The sequence below is a fragment of the Drosophila bipectinata genome, unplaced genomic scaffold (genome assembly GCF_030179905.1).
Source record: "Drosophila bipectinata strain 14024-0381.07 unplaced genomic scaffold, DbipHiC1v2 scaffold_53, whole genome shotgun sequence".
In the NCBI taxonomy this organism is placed as follows: Eukaryota; Metazoa; Arthropoda; class Insecta; order Diptera; family Drosophilidae; genus Drosophila; species Drosophila bipectinata.
The window spans coordinates 46859-61818 of NW_027222977.1; positions in this window are offsets into that span (position 1 = coordinate 46859).

Below are 14960 nucleotides of genomic sequence, written 5' to 3' on the forward strand. Positions count from 1 at the left end.
GAATGAACTTGTTTTGTTTCTACAAATTTTGCGACATACCTTGGATTAATAAAGGCTGATGTTTGCCCTGATACTACATCCTATGCAGGCGCTGATTTCTTGATTGGGAATGGATTTGCAACGAGAAAACTTATTGCTAAAATTGTTAACAACATGTGCTACTCAATTATATACTAACATAGCTTTGCCAGTTATGCTTAAAGTCATTGGTTAGAGCGAGGAAAAGGAATCCGTTTAGTAACTCTCCCCATACGCCTCCTCAAAATCTTCTACCGCGTAATCCAGCTGAAAATCATTTAAAGAAACTTCAACAGCAACTTAGGAATGAGCAGCAACTTATGAATGAGCAGCGACTCGAAAATGACAAACATGTCTCAAACATGAATGTTGTCATGCATTCCAGCGCAATCACCAGTCAATTACACCAGCACGAGAGAAGCCGTTACCCGAAACAAAATGCAGCATCCTCACACAACCCCCAATCTGCACCAATTGGCTTGCCTCAAAGAACCTGGTCTGCTCCCTCATCAACTAATGGCGACCTCCTGCTAATGATGCAACAGAGTGTGTCCTCTGTAAGTGACCTAAGTATAAAACTTGATTCCCTCATTTCTCTCATACACGCAATTGTTGCTGACCCCAAGTCGCTAACTAATACTGGCAGTGGCCCCACAAATCTAACTGCTCATTACTAGATACCTTCTCAAAAAATGACATTGCTCCATTATAAGGAGTGCACCTTAATGACTATCCTGAAAACTGTGGAGTTCTATTAGCCAATCCAATGATTTACCTATTAACACAACCCCCAGTATTTTGTAGACCTAACTACAATACAGTTAAATGGCAATATGAAAGTTCTTTGGAAATTAAACCATCTACGTCATGATGATCTTTTAATTGTTCATTTAAATTATAGCATAAATCCTTATTCTGCCAATCTTAAAGGAAATAACACTAGAAAGGAATCAATATTAAAGCTTGCAACACAAGTATTTTATATTATCCATATGCATGCATTTCTTTATCACAAAAACTACAAATCTATTGCTTGCTCTCCTTCTGTGCTTCTTTTCCTCCGTATGCAACTCCCACACACATAGAACAAAGTGTTATACGCATATACTCTCTTAAAGTTGCTCTGCGCTGTCGCCTTATTCTAATGCGTAGTTTTCGTTTCATTGTGCTGCACCATTTTTTCAGCCATTGCGATTCTGTTTCACTCTTTCACAAGCCTTAACTGCGATCGGTCGTATTTGACAAACACACTAAGGAAAAGAAAATAAAAAACTGTACCATGGCTGCTTCATCGAATGAAGTGGTTGACATCCCCCCAATAATTGTTTTGGATGTATCATCAGTATTCAACTTTAAAGGATTCCTTAGCTCCTGCTCCTCGAAGATTATCGACTATGAGGTTACCCGTCTGGATGAGGGCAGAGTTAAGGTGACCTGCTTCACCGAGGAAGATCACTCCCTCATCCTCTCGAACTTGTATGGATCAGGATATCGGGCCCACTCAATTATGCGACATTTAAATGACTATCGTCGCTTTATTATTCGAGGTCTTCATCACTCAATTCCTATCTCAAGTATTCGTGCGGAATTTGAGTTTTTAAACTTCACGTTATGCCATATCCGAAACCTGAGGTTTTATCGTAGCCATGAGCCAATGAACCTTTTTGAGATTGCTGTAGCACCGTTCGACCTGGAACGTGTTGACGAATTCCTTGCTATCAAGAAGCTCTGCAACAGGCCTGTTACCATCGAGCGTCAAAGGCAATCGGAAGAGCCTACAATGTGTCAGCGGGGCCAGCGTTACGGGCACACTAAAAACTACTGCCGCCGCGATCCCGTCTGTGTAATCTGAGCTGGCCCGCATCACAAGGCCGTCTGCCCACTTCCATGGTCTTCCCCACCTAAGTGCGCCAACTGTGGTGGCAAACATGTTGCCACTTACAAAGGCTGTGTTAAGTTCATGGAAGCAAAGGAAAGTCTTTCTCTAGGACCAACTAACTCCTCGGCTCAGCGTCATCTTTCCACCTCGCCATCTCAGCAGTGTATATCTCCTCCAATGACTTCCCATCGTGCGCTCAATCTACTTAAACCGCTTCCTTCACCTACTAAGCGTGATCCGCACCACTCCAAGCCACCTCGCCCAGCTCCATCGCCAGCTCGGGATGACTTGAGCAACTCCAGCGGCGATTCTTGCACAACTAATCGACCATCTCGGCCACGCACAACATCATCTCGCCGTGCACTCTCTCCGTCTCGGCGCCATCGCCCCAGCCTGATTCCTCAACGTTCTCAATCCCCGCCAACCACATCCCGCCGTGCTCGGCAACTGAAGCCATCTACTCAGCTTAACTCCAAGGCACCTCGTGTGTCCTTTTTGTTAACCCATGGTGACCACAGCAGATCCAGCAGCGACTCTGGCCCATCCTATCTAAATTCTCAACCACCAAAAACTTCATCTAACCGAAAGCACTCCTTACTTCGCCGTCGCCACCACAGCGCATCCTCTCGGCGTTCAGGACTACCGGTCCAGGGCTATTCAACCGACTCCAGTTATGACTGTGGTCCACCTATGCGTCGTTCTCCTCCAGAAAAACCCCATTGTGTGCCTGAGCAGCGGGAATCACGTTACAGGATGCCCTCTCCCATCGCTTTGGAAAGGCCAGGAATGCCATCTCAGTGGCTGTCCTCGTCGGACCAACCTGGCCACAGTTGTTCCCCTGGAAGTGACTTGGATTCCCTCTCCGGAGAGCCCCCTATGGAAGGCTCACCTCCTGAGGATCTACTCAAGGCTGTCCTTCGCAGCTGCCGCACCGTTGATGGACTGTCCAAAAAGTTGGACTCAATAACCAAACTGGTTGAATTTTTCACATCTGATCGATGATTTATTACATTTTATTAACACAAAATTACTTAAACTACTTGTGTAGGGGGGCGTGGTTCCGCAAAAAGATTCCAGAAAAATCCGGGTCCCGATATTGACGCTGTTCCTGTTCAGCAGCGACGATAGGGTGGGCGCAGCGACCGCGTCCTGCGAGGGCCCTCGAGGAGAGGCGGAAAATTGCCTGGGCGCGGATGACGCGGGCGGACGAGCGGTGGACGGCACCCGATGGGTGGCGGACGAATGCAGTGGAGCACTTGACGGCTGCCGGCCAGTGGCGGAAGAATGCCGAAGAGTTATCGACGAGTGCCGGGAAGTAGGCGGCCGTGGATCGGTTTGGGAATGCCGGAAAATGGCGAACGCAGGGCGAGAAGCACCCGAACCGCGCCGGGAGTTGGCTGTTGACGGCCGACGAGAGAGCGAGACACCCCGTGTACTGTCTCCCGCGGGCGGTGACCGGTGCTCCTTGGTCACGGGGTGCAGCAGCGTGTGGTGATCCTGACCACACGTCTTACAGCCGTCTCCACGCCGACAGGATCCGTCGGAATGCTCGTGGGCCAGGCAGCTCGAGCAATAGCGGTTCGCGAGAGCCGCTCGGAGCCGCTCCTCGGCACTAAGGCGTAGGAAGCGCCGACACTTTTTCAATGGATGGATCCCATCGCAGACTCGGCATCGGTAGGATTGTGTACCTCGAGTACATCTGCTCTCCAGTGACTGTGCGTTGCGTGGATCAGACGGATCATCAGCTGATTGCCACCGTGCAGCGTGATGCGATGCGTAAATTAAAGCAGGACTCGAGACAGAATTGTGCTCGCAACCTGAATCCGATTCAGAACTGATCCGTGTGGGCACCTCTCCCTGGTCCAGTGAGTCACCGAGGCTGCGGGCAACTCGTGCGGAAAAAACAGACACGCTGCGGGGGTTGACTGGAGATAATGGGCCGGTCAGCACCCATCCGAAAATGGTCTCCTGACCGAGAAGCGACCCGCAGATGTTAGACTTGGAATTAACGAGGAGAATGGACGGAAGAATGTCAGCTCCTAATAACACATCGACTTGGGAGCTCTCAAAGAAGTTGGGGTCCGCCAGGGTAATATTGGGCAGCCCCTTGAGACGATCTCGCGAAATTGGATATGATGGCAGATTTCCTGCCAACTGCGGAAGAACGTAGGCCGCAGTCTCTAATTGTAGCCCTGGTCTAGACGGCGACCGAATGGAGAAATGGCACAATTTCGTAGACTGCGCGGAAATGGTCTGATTAAGGCCGGAAACTTGGGCTTGAATCGTCTTGAAAGGAGGCTTGACGAGGTTGAACAGTCGTTTCGTTATGAAGGTCGATTCGGACCCTGAGTCTATTAGTGCTCGTGCCTGGACGGTGCACCCCAAATGGCACACGTTGATAAGGGCCGTGCCCAGTATGACTGCTCCTGACCCGGAAGCGAAACACACCTGCACATTCGACTGATCCTCTAAGCCGTTTGCTGGCGTAGGCGAACTTGGAGCGGTAGGCGGCATAGGCGGACTTGGAGCGGTGGCGAACGGATTGCCGCGGTGCAGGAGGGTGTGGTGTCGGCTGTGGCAGGTGAAACAGGTACGGGCGCTCGTGCAGTCTCGCTGCTGGTGCCCTCGCCCAAAACAGTTTAGACATAACTGCTTCCTTGTAATGTAGTCAAAGCGCCCATTTACACCCATATTTAGAAACCGCGGACATAAGCGAATGGGGTGGTCCTCCCTCGAACAGAGATCGCAGCCCTTTTGACCCGGAACCACTCGAGTCTCGTGTGAATTGAGCCTCCGAGCGGGGGCAATAGGAATTCCCGACCTTGGCGGAAGTTGCCCGGAGCCACTAGGCCTGACGTCGTCGATTGCCTCTAGAGTGCGATGGCGCTCTGTCAGGAAGTTGTCTAATTCCTTCCATGTCGGAATTTCGGTCTTGTTATGAACGGATTGCTCCCACATGGAAAGTGTGACTTTGGGGAGCTTTGACGAAATCATAAACACCAGGAGGCAGTCCCAAGCCTCAACATTGATGGCGGACATTGCGAGGGCTGTCAGACAACTCTGAATGGTGGCTTGGAGCTCTTTCAGCGCGACCCCGGACTCTTGGGAAACAGCCTGGATGTTGAAAAGGATCTTCAACTGGCTGTTAACCAATAGCCGCCGGTTCTCAAAGCGATCTGTGAGGCTTTGCCACGCGGCGTCAAACCCCTCATGGGTAAGCGGAGCCTTGGAAACAATGGCGTGGGCGTCACCACTTGTTTTGGACAACAAGTGGAACAACCTCTCTACCGGGGTGAGCCGCGAGTTATGGATGTAAATGGCCGTAAACAAGTCTCTGAAGGTGGGCCACCGAAGATAATCACCCGCGAATAAAGTGGTTGACATCCCCCCAATAATTGTGTTGGATGTCTTATCAGTATTCAACTTTAAAGGATTCCTTAGCTCCTGCTCCTCGAAGATTATCGACTATGAGGTTACCCGTCTGGATGAGGGCAGAGTTAAGGTGACCTGCTTCACCAAGGAAGATCACTCCCTCATCCTCTCGAACTTGTATGGATCAGGATATCGGGCCCACTCAATTATGCGACATTTAAATGACTGTCGTCGCTTTATTATTCGAGGTCTTCATCACTCAATTCCTATCTCAAGTATTCGTGCGGAATTTGAGTTTTTAAACTTCACGTTATGCCATATCCGAAACCTGAGGTTTTATCGTAGCCATGAGCCAATGAACCTTTTTGAGATTGCTGTAGCACCGTTCGACCTGGAACGTGTTGACGAATTCCTTGCTATCAAGAAGCTCTGCAACAGGCCTGTTACCATCGAGCGTCAAAGGCAATCGGAAGAGCCTACAATGTGTCAGCGGGGCCAGCGTTACGGGCACACTAAAAACTACTGCCGCCGCGATCCCGTCTGTGTAATCTGAGCTGGCCCGCATCACAAGGCCGTCTGCCCACTTCCATGGTCTTCCCCACCTAAGTGCGCCAACTGTGGTGGCAAACATGTTGCCACTTACAAAGGCTGTGTTAAGTTCATGTAAGCAAAGGAAAGTCTTTCTCTAGGACCAACTAACTCCTCGGCTCAGCGTCATCTTTCCACCTCGCCATCTCAGCAGTGTATATCTCCTCCAATGACTTCCCATCGTGCGCTCAATCTACTTAAACCGCTTCCTTCACCTACTTAGCGTGATCCGCACCACTCCAAGCCACCTCGCCCAGCTCCATCGCCAGCTCGGGATGACTTGAGCAACTCCAGCGGCGATTCTTGCACAACTAATCGACCATCTCGGCCACGCACAACATCATCTCGCCGTGCACTCTCTCCGTCTCGGCGCCATCGCCCCAGCCTGATTCCTCAACGTTCTCAATCCCCGCCAACCACATCCCGCCGTGCTCGGCAACTGAAGCCATCTACTCAGCTTAACTCCAAGGCACCTCGTGTGTCCTTTTTGTTAACCCATGGTGACCACAGCAGATCCAGCAGCGACTCTGGCCCATCCTATCTAAATTCTCAACCACCAAAAACTTCATGTAACCGAAAGCACTCCTTACTTCGCCGTCGCCACCACAGCGCATCCTCTCGGCGTTCAGGACTACCGGTCCAGGGCTATTCAAGCGACTCCAGTTATGACTGTGGTCCACCTATGCGTCGTTCTCCCCCAGAAAAACCCCATTGTGTGCCTGAGCAGCGGGAATCACGTTACAGGATGCCCTCTCCCATCGCTTTGGAAAGGCCAGGAATGCCATCTCAGTGGCTGTCCTCGTCGGACCAACCTGGCCACAGTTGTTCCCCTGGAAGTGACTTGGATTCCCTCTCCGGAGAGCCCCCTATGGAAGGCTCACCTCCTGAGGATCTACTCAAGGCTGTCCTTCGCAGCTGCCGCACCGTTGATGGACTGTCCAAAAAGTTGGACTCAATAACCAAACTGGTTGAATTTTTCACATCTGATCGATGATTTATTACATTTTATTAACACAAAATTACTTAAACTACTTGTGTAGGGGGGCGTGGTTCCGCAAAAAGATTCCAGAAAAATCCGGGTCCCGATATTGACGCTGTTCCGGTTCAGCAGCGACGATAGGGTGGGCGCAGCGACCGCGTCCTGCGAGGGCCCTCGAGGAGAGGCGGAAAATTGCCTGGGCGCGGATGACGCGGGCGGACGAGCGGTGGACGGCACCCGATGGGTGGCGGACGAATGCAGTGGAGCACTTGACGGCTGCCGGCCAGTGGCGGAAGAATGCCGAAGAAATATCGACGAGTGCCGGGAAGTAGGCGGCCGTGGATCGGTTTGGGAATGCCGGAAAATGGCGAACGCAGGGCGAGAAGCACCCGAATCGCGCCGGGAGTTGGCTGATGACGGCCGACGAGAGAGCGAGACACCCCGTGTACTGTCTCCCGCGGGCGGTGACCGGTGCTCCTTGCTCACGGGGTGCAGCAGCGTGTGGTGATCCTGACCACACGTCTTACAGCCGTCTCCACGCCGACAGGATCCGTCGGAATGCTCGTGGGCCAGGCAGCTCGAGCAATAGCGGTTCGCGAGAGCCGCTCGGAGCCGCTCCTCGGCACTAAGGCGTAGGAAGCGCCGACACTTTTTCAATGGATGGATCCCATCGCAGACTCGGCATCGGTAGGATTGTGTACCTCGAGTACATCTGCTCTCCAGTGACTGTGCGTTGCGTGGATCAGACGGATCATCAGCTGATTGCCACCGTGCAGCGTGATGCGATGCGTAAATTAAAGCAGGACTCGAGACAGAATTGTGCTCGCAACCTGAATCCGATTCAGAACTGATCCGTGTGGGCACCTCTCCCTGGTCCAGTGAGTCACCGAGGCTGCGGGCAACTCGTGCGGAAAAAACAGACACGCTGCGGGGGTTGACTGGAGATAATGGGCCGGTCAGCACCCATCCGAAAATGGTCTCCTGACCGAGAAGCGACCCGCAGATGTTAGACTTGGAATTAACGAGGAGAATGGACGGAAGAATGTCAGCTCCTAATAACACATCGACTTGGGAGCTCTCAAAGAAGTTGGGGTCCGCCAGGGTAATATTGGGCAGCCCCTTGAGACGATCTCGCGAAATTGGATATGATGGCAGATTTCCTGCCAACTGCGGAAGAACGTAGGCCGCAGTCTCTAATTGTAGCCCTGGTCTAGACGGCGACCGAATGGAGAAATGGCACAATTTCGTAGACTGCGCGGAAATGGTCTGATTAAGGCCGGAAACTTGGGCGTGAATCGTCTTGAAAGGAGGCTTGACGAGGTTGAACAGTCGTTCCGTTATGAAGGTCGATTCGGACCCTGAGTCTATTAGTGCTCGTGCCTGGACGGTGCACCCCAAATGGCACACGTTGATAAGGGCCGTGCCCAGTATGACTGCTCCTGACCCGGAAGCGAAACACACCTGCACATTCGACTGATCCTCTAAGCCGTTTGCTGGCGTAGGCGGACTTGGAGCGGTAGGCGGCATAGGCGGACTTGGAGCGGTGGCGAACGGATTGCCGCGGTGCAGGAGGGTGTGGTGTCAGCTGTGGCAGGTGAAACAGGTACGGGCGCTCGTGCAGTCTCGCTGCTGGTGCCCTCGCCCAAAACAGTTTAGACATAACTGCTTCCTTGTAATGTAGTCAAAGCTCCCATTTACACCCATATTTAGAAACCGCGGACATAAGCGAATGTGGTGGTCCTCCCTCGAACAGAGATCGCAGCGCTTTTGACCCGGAACCACTCGAGTCTCGTGTGAATTGAGCCTCCGAGCGGGGGCAATAGGAATTCCCGACCTTGGCGGAAGTTGCCCGGAGCCACTAGGCCTGACGTCGTCGATTGCCTCTAGAGTGTGATGGCGCTCTGTCAGGAAGTTGTCTAATTCCTTCCATGTCGGAATTTCGGTCTTGTTATGAACGGATTGCTCCCACATGGAAAGTGTGACTTTGGGGAGCTTTGACGAAATCATAAACACCAGGAGGCAGTCCCAAGCCTCAACATTGATGGCGGACATTGCGAGGGCTGTCAGACAACTCTGAATGGTGGCTTGGAGCTCTTTCAGCGCGACCCTGGACTCTTGGGAAACAGCCTGGATGTTGAAAAGGATCTTCAACTGGCTGTTAACCAATAGCCGCCGGTTCTCAAAGCGATCTGTGAGGCTTTGCCACGCGGCGTCAAACCCCTCATGGGTAAGCGGAGCCTTGGAAACAATGGCGTGGGCGTCACCACTTGTTTTGGACAACAAGTGGAACAACCTCTCTACCGGGGTGAGCCGCGAGTTATGGATGTAAATGGCCGTAAACAAGTCTCTGAAGGTGGGCCACCGAAGATAATCACCCGCGAAGACCTCGGTATCCACCGGAGGTAACCGGCAGCCTGTAGGCGCGGGCGTGTGGACATTGACGGGAGCCTGAGTGGATTGGGAAGCAATTTTCTCCCGAAGCTGGGCAATACATCTCGAATAGACGGAGTAACAGTAGCTGTGCTTCGCTTCCAGCACTGTCGAGGCGGCCGCATTGTCGTCGGACACGGCTAGCAAATCGGAGCAGCTCTCATAGCTCTTCTCCACCTTCTCCCATAGTGCCTGAATTTGGTCCCGATGAACTTCGCACATGTATTGGGAGCCTATTTCCGTTTCTGGGGCGCCCGGAGTACTTATGTTAGCCTCAAATTGGCTAATTCGATCCGTTGTGGCAATTAACTTTTTCAGCGCCACGTCGACCGCACTTTGAGCCATTTTTGCAACCGAACGAGTCTGCCTCTGTGAAGGACCGGGGATTGTATTGACGGATTTGTCACTCTTTGCCCTTGGAATGGCACTGTACGCCTTGGGCTTTAAAAGAGGCGTCCGCGGAGAAGCGGATTGAGATCTGTCCAGACGGATGGTTGGGATCGGACGTGGCTTTTGGTCGTCTCCGATTGCAAGGCCAAGTGGGAATTAGAAGCGCCGATGTCGAGAGGAACGTCGGATGCGGCACAATTCGGATGTGGGAGAAACTTCAGGAAGCCAAAAAGAAAAATCCAGAAGGAGACGAGGTTTGTTCGGATTGTAGGCGGATGTTGCCTGATGCGGAGTAGAAGCAGAGTTGGAGGCACGAAAAAATGGAAAGAGTACCGGAAAATTCGTGCTTGTTCGGAAAAAAATGATGACGGTCTATATATGTATGTATATTTCCACTTGTGTGGTTCGTACTGAATTTAATATATACTGAGATATTAAATTCTTAACTATTTTCGAATTTGCGGAGCCGGAAGGTGGACTTAACTTTGGCTTGAATTTAACACACAAAAATATAAATAATTAATTTTTGGCTAACTGTCGGATTTAAATATGATGGAGCCAGAAGGGTGGAGTTGAAAATCTTAATTTTTAATCAATTGAGGTTAATTATCACGAAGCTGGAACGGTGGAATTGGAACCTAAATATTTAATTAATTGAATTTAATTAACACGAAGCCGGGAAGATGGAATTAAAAAACCGCGGCTCTATTCGGACAGAAGGTGGATAATTAAATTAATTAATTATAATTTTCCGATAAATAAATCTTCGACTTTAATTGTTGAGTGGCCGGAAAGGTGAATTGAAAAACCTGGCCCTTTGCTCGAACGGAAAATAAGAATTAAATAAATTTTCGTAGTTATAATTATAAATACATAAATTTATAATTAATTGATTTTTTAATCTATTTTGTTATGCAGCCGGTTATGCCGTCGGCACCCTGTACGTACATCAAAGAAAAACAAGAAAGGAAAGCTAACTTCGGGCGGAGCCGAAGTTTATATACCCTTGCAGTTAAAACCGGATATATATCGCAAACATCGGATATAGTTGGCCGATCCTTATGGGAATAGGAATATATACTCCAATTTATTACAATACAAAATCTAAAAAAAGTCCCAAGCTTCTATCTTCAAAAATACGAAAGTTGATATTTCTACCAAATACCATTTCCGATCGTTCAGTTATATGGCAGCTATGGGATATAGTCGGCCGATCCTAATGAAATTTGGTAGGTTGGATCAACTGACCAAGAATTAAATCTGTACTAAGTTCCAGCTTTCTATCTTCAAAAACACGAAAGTTGGGTCATTTCCGATCGTTCAGTTATATGGCAGCTATAGGATATAGTCGGCCGATCCTTATGAAATTTGGCATGTCGTATTATTTTGCCAAAAATAGCTCTCATGTCAAATTTGAACTCTCTAACTCTAAAAACACCAAAGTTATACCATTTCCGATCAATCAGTTATATGGCAGCTATAGGATATAGTCGGCCGATCCGGGCCGTTCCGACTTATATACTGCGTGCAAAGGAAAGAAGGGTGTGTGCAAAGTTTCAAGTCGATAGCTTTAAAACTGAGAGACTAGTTCGCGTAGAAACAGACAGACGGACAGACAGACGGACAGACGGACAGACGGACAGACGGACATGCTCATATCAACTCAGGAGGTGATCCTGATCAAGAATATATATACTTTGTAGGGTCGGAGATGTCTCCTTCACTGCGTTGCACACTTTTGACCAAAATTATAATACCCTCTGCAAGGGTATAATAAACAGAACCGAAAAACACAACACGGCTAGGTCGAGAATTTAAGCGACACAATCACGGAATTGTAGTGAAATGGCGGTTTATAATCGTTGGTTTTAGAAAATGTAAAATATTTTTTTTAGATTTTATCGGCTATATATTTCCTGAAATTGGACGCAGAAAATATTTGGAAATTATATGGACATGCATGCAAGTAGGCCAAGGGCATGTGGGGCATATGATGGTACAGTAGAGCTTCGATAAGTGGACTGTATATGTTAAATTTTATCGGTTATATATTTCCTGGAATTGAAGGCAGAAAATATATGGACATGCATGCAGGTACGGATATATGTAAGGGCATGTGGGCATATGTTGGCACAGTGGAGCTTTAATAAGTGGACTGTATGATTGGGGGAACAGAAAAGTTATGTGGTGTAAAAAATGGCACTGATTGAGGAAGATAAAAACAAATAATACGACAGCGGCGGACTGTTCGGTGAATTTGGAAATTCCGGAACTAATTCACACCGGTGGGCAATATTAATTATGCCTTCTTTTTGTCACCACACAATTTCACTGTTCACTTGCGAATTTTTCGCGGATTAATTGCACCAAAAAAATATGTATGTGCGTATGTACTTATGTATGCGGATGCACATATGCCTCTACCGTTGGCAAGCGAATGAATAACGGAGAGGCCGAAAACGGCGAGGAATATGGGCAGCACACAAAACGGAGACGGATAGAAAAATTTGCCGAATTTTAATATTATTAAAGATTATTAGAAAATCTCAACCTGCCGTTGTGTCGGAAAACTCGGACTTGGAGTTGGACACGGAGGGAAAAACAATATTGCAGCAGTTTGAACGAAATTTAATGTTCGGATCACTGCTGAAGACCGGCAGAGAGATGGGGACGGAAAAATGTACTTATCTTTTGGCGGAACAATGCCGAGAACTGCTGGCAGAAGAAAATCCAGTAATCATCCGGCTCGAAGGACCAAAATGTGTAGGGGGGCGTGGTTCCGCAAAAAGATTCCAGAAAAAATTAGAATGTTGAAATAAGAAGTCGGGGGCGTCTTTCGGATGGTATAACGCGGTCAGCTTTATTCGGCTGCTTACATGAGATAACTAACTTAACTTAGAAACTAGTACAAAAAAAGAGATCGACGACAACCAACGAGCGAGAAGAGAGGGCACAGAGGGGCGAGTGTGGATGCGCTCTTTAGCGCGGGTGCGCTTTTCAGCGCGGATGCGCTCTTCAGGCGAGCGGCACAACGGCCCCTCACCTAAACACTACTTAAATATAATTCATTAAAACTAAAATTGGTTTTCTTAATTCTGGAAAAATTCTGGAAAAAATAAAATGCCTTAAATAAAAAATAAACCTTGCTCTCCTTGATATAAACCTTGCCAATAAACCTTGATAGGATTCTATAAACCGGTTAATTCCTACAATCTGCTGCTAATTTATTTACGTTCCTGTAATTAATCCATCCTAAAATCTTTGCTGCAGCGGGATAACATATGTCTGCCCCTCAATTGGGAGTTAATCTATGATGGAAAATAAAATTATTGCTTCTGCCTTACTCCAAATCAACTTCTCTTACTTACTGGCATCATTCAATCCAACAGCTGTTCATCTGACGGAATCCTGACCAACTGCTAAGCACCCACTTGAGTAACGTAACGTTGCAGTATCCTTGGAAAAATTGACTGCATTTTCTAGCCAATCTGCCAGTCTTAGGAATTCGTTTGCAGCTCCTATATTTGCTCTCTTCAGCCTGTTTAGCGTATTTCGCTGCTCCTATTCCTCCATAACTGAATCAGGAATTTAAAACTGGATTGATTCTATAATGTAGCAGCATACGGATGTAAATAGGCTTAAAGGAAATTAGATACTGAAGCTTGTGAAGAGATTGAATGCCTAAAGCTTGAATGTGATCCTTTTCAGCGCTTCTTGATGTTCTGGGTAAACGCTCCACCATGGTGACTCCGTAGTAGTGTTTATACACGCAGGTAAACAGTGCAGAAAATCAAATGCCAACCAGAATACATTCAACGTCTTGTTATGATTCCACCTTCTCTGAGTAAGATTCCACCACCTACTCCTGAACAGCAACTAGATGATAGGCTTTCCAGCCTGAAACGGCGAATTGAAAACGAATTTGATTAAGACCATGATTTTGTTCAGTCAATGCAGAATTACCTTGCCAACCACAAATACTTTAATGTACTACTTTGTCCCAGGTTCCTTCAGCAATCTGCCCTTTGCCGCGACTACCTGACGATCACATATTAACTTATCCTGTCATGACGGCTATTTGGAATACTAATTATTACGCATCCTGTACATCGCCACCAGACTTGGAGAATAGTCGTTTCACTATGCCATACTTTATCGACCCTGGCTCTGTTTTTAGCGTCATCCTTGCTGCTAATATACCTATATGGAATATGCTGACTTACCTATGCTCAATCTAACTTGTACGGCTCCTAAACATGTGGTTGGCTCTGTTCAGTTACTGGATACTTAAACAAGAGTAGAGCTGCAGTTGGTAATATTGGATGAAGTCATTTCCATTGGTTTACTCAAGGCGAATCTGCCTATCTAGTGAAGTTTTCCAATCTCAATGGTTCCGAGACTGCTGAAATGATACGGCGCTACTAATTCAGAGCCTAGTAGTTAATGCTGTGTGCCTACTGAGCGTGGCGCAGTGTTATCTGTACTTCTTTGCTGGACTTGGAGATTGGTTGTTCCACTATGCCATACATTTCTTGACCCTGCTTGGTCGTCATTGTGTTTTGTTTTGGCGTCATTCTTGCTGCTAATGTACCTCTACGGAAATAGGATTTTGATAACAGATTAAACTCAGCATGCTGCTACTAATTTGTCTACATACTTGCGACTGATCCATCCTGATGTCTGCCTTCGCGGCTGGATCCCAAATACATGCTGGTTTCTTGACCGGTGGTGGAAGCGGAGATTGCCTGCTGCTCCTAAAATTTGCCCTCCAACCTTGCTCGTCGTCTCCTTGCTGCTTATTCTGCACAACTCATACAGAAATTTTAAATTTGGATTACACTTACTATTTTGCTGCCTATTTGTCTACATACCTGTGATTAACCAAACTCAAACGACTCCTATGTATGTGACTGGCTCTGGTACATTTACTGGATACTCAAACAGGAATAAAACTGCAATTAGAAATATTAGATGAAATCATTACCATTAATCTACTTAAAATGAATCTGTCTACCTAGTGAAGCTTTCCAGTCTCTATGGTTCTATACCTGCTGATATTATATGGCGCTGTTTATTTGGGACCTGTTAATAAGTGCTGTGTGTCTACTGAGCGCGGTGCAATGATATCCGTGCATCGTCGCTGGACCTGGAGAATGGTTGTCCCACTGTGCCACGCATTTTTGACCTTGGCTAGTTAGCGTCGCGCTCTGCTTTTGGCGTCATCCTTGCTGCTAATATACCTCTGCGGAAATAGGATTTTGGAAACAAATTAAACTCAGCATACTTCTATTAATTTGTCTATAT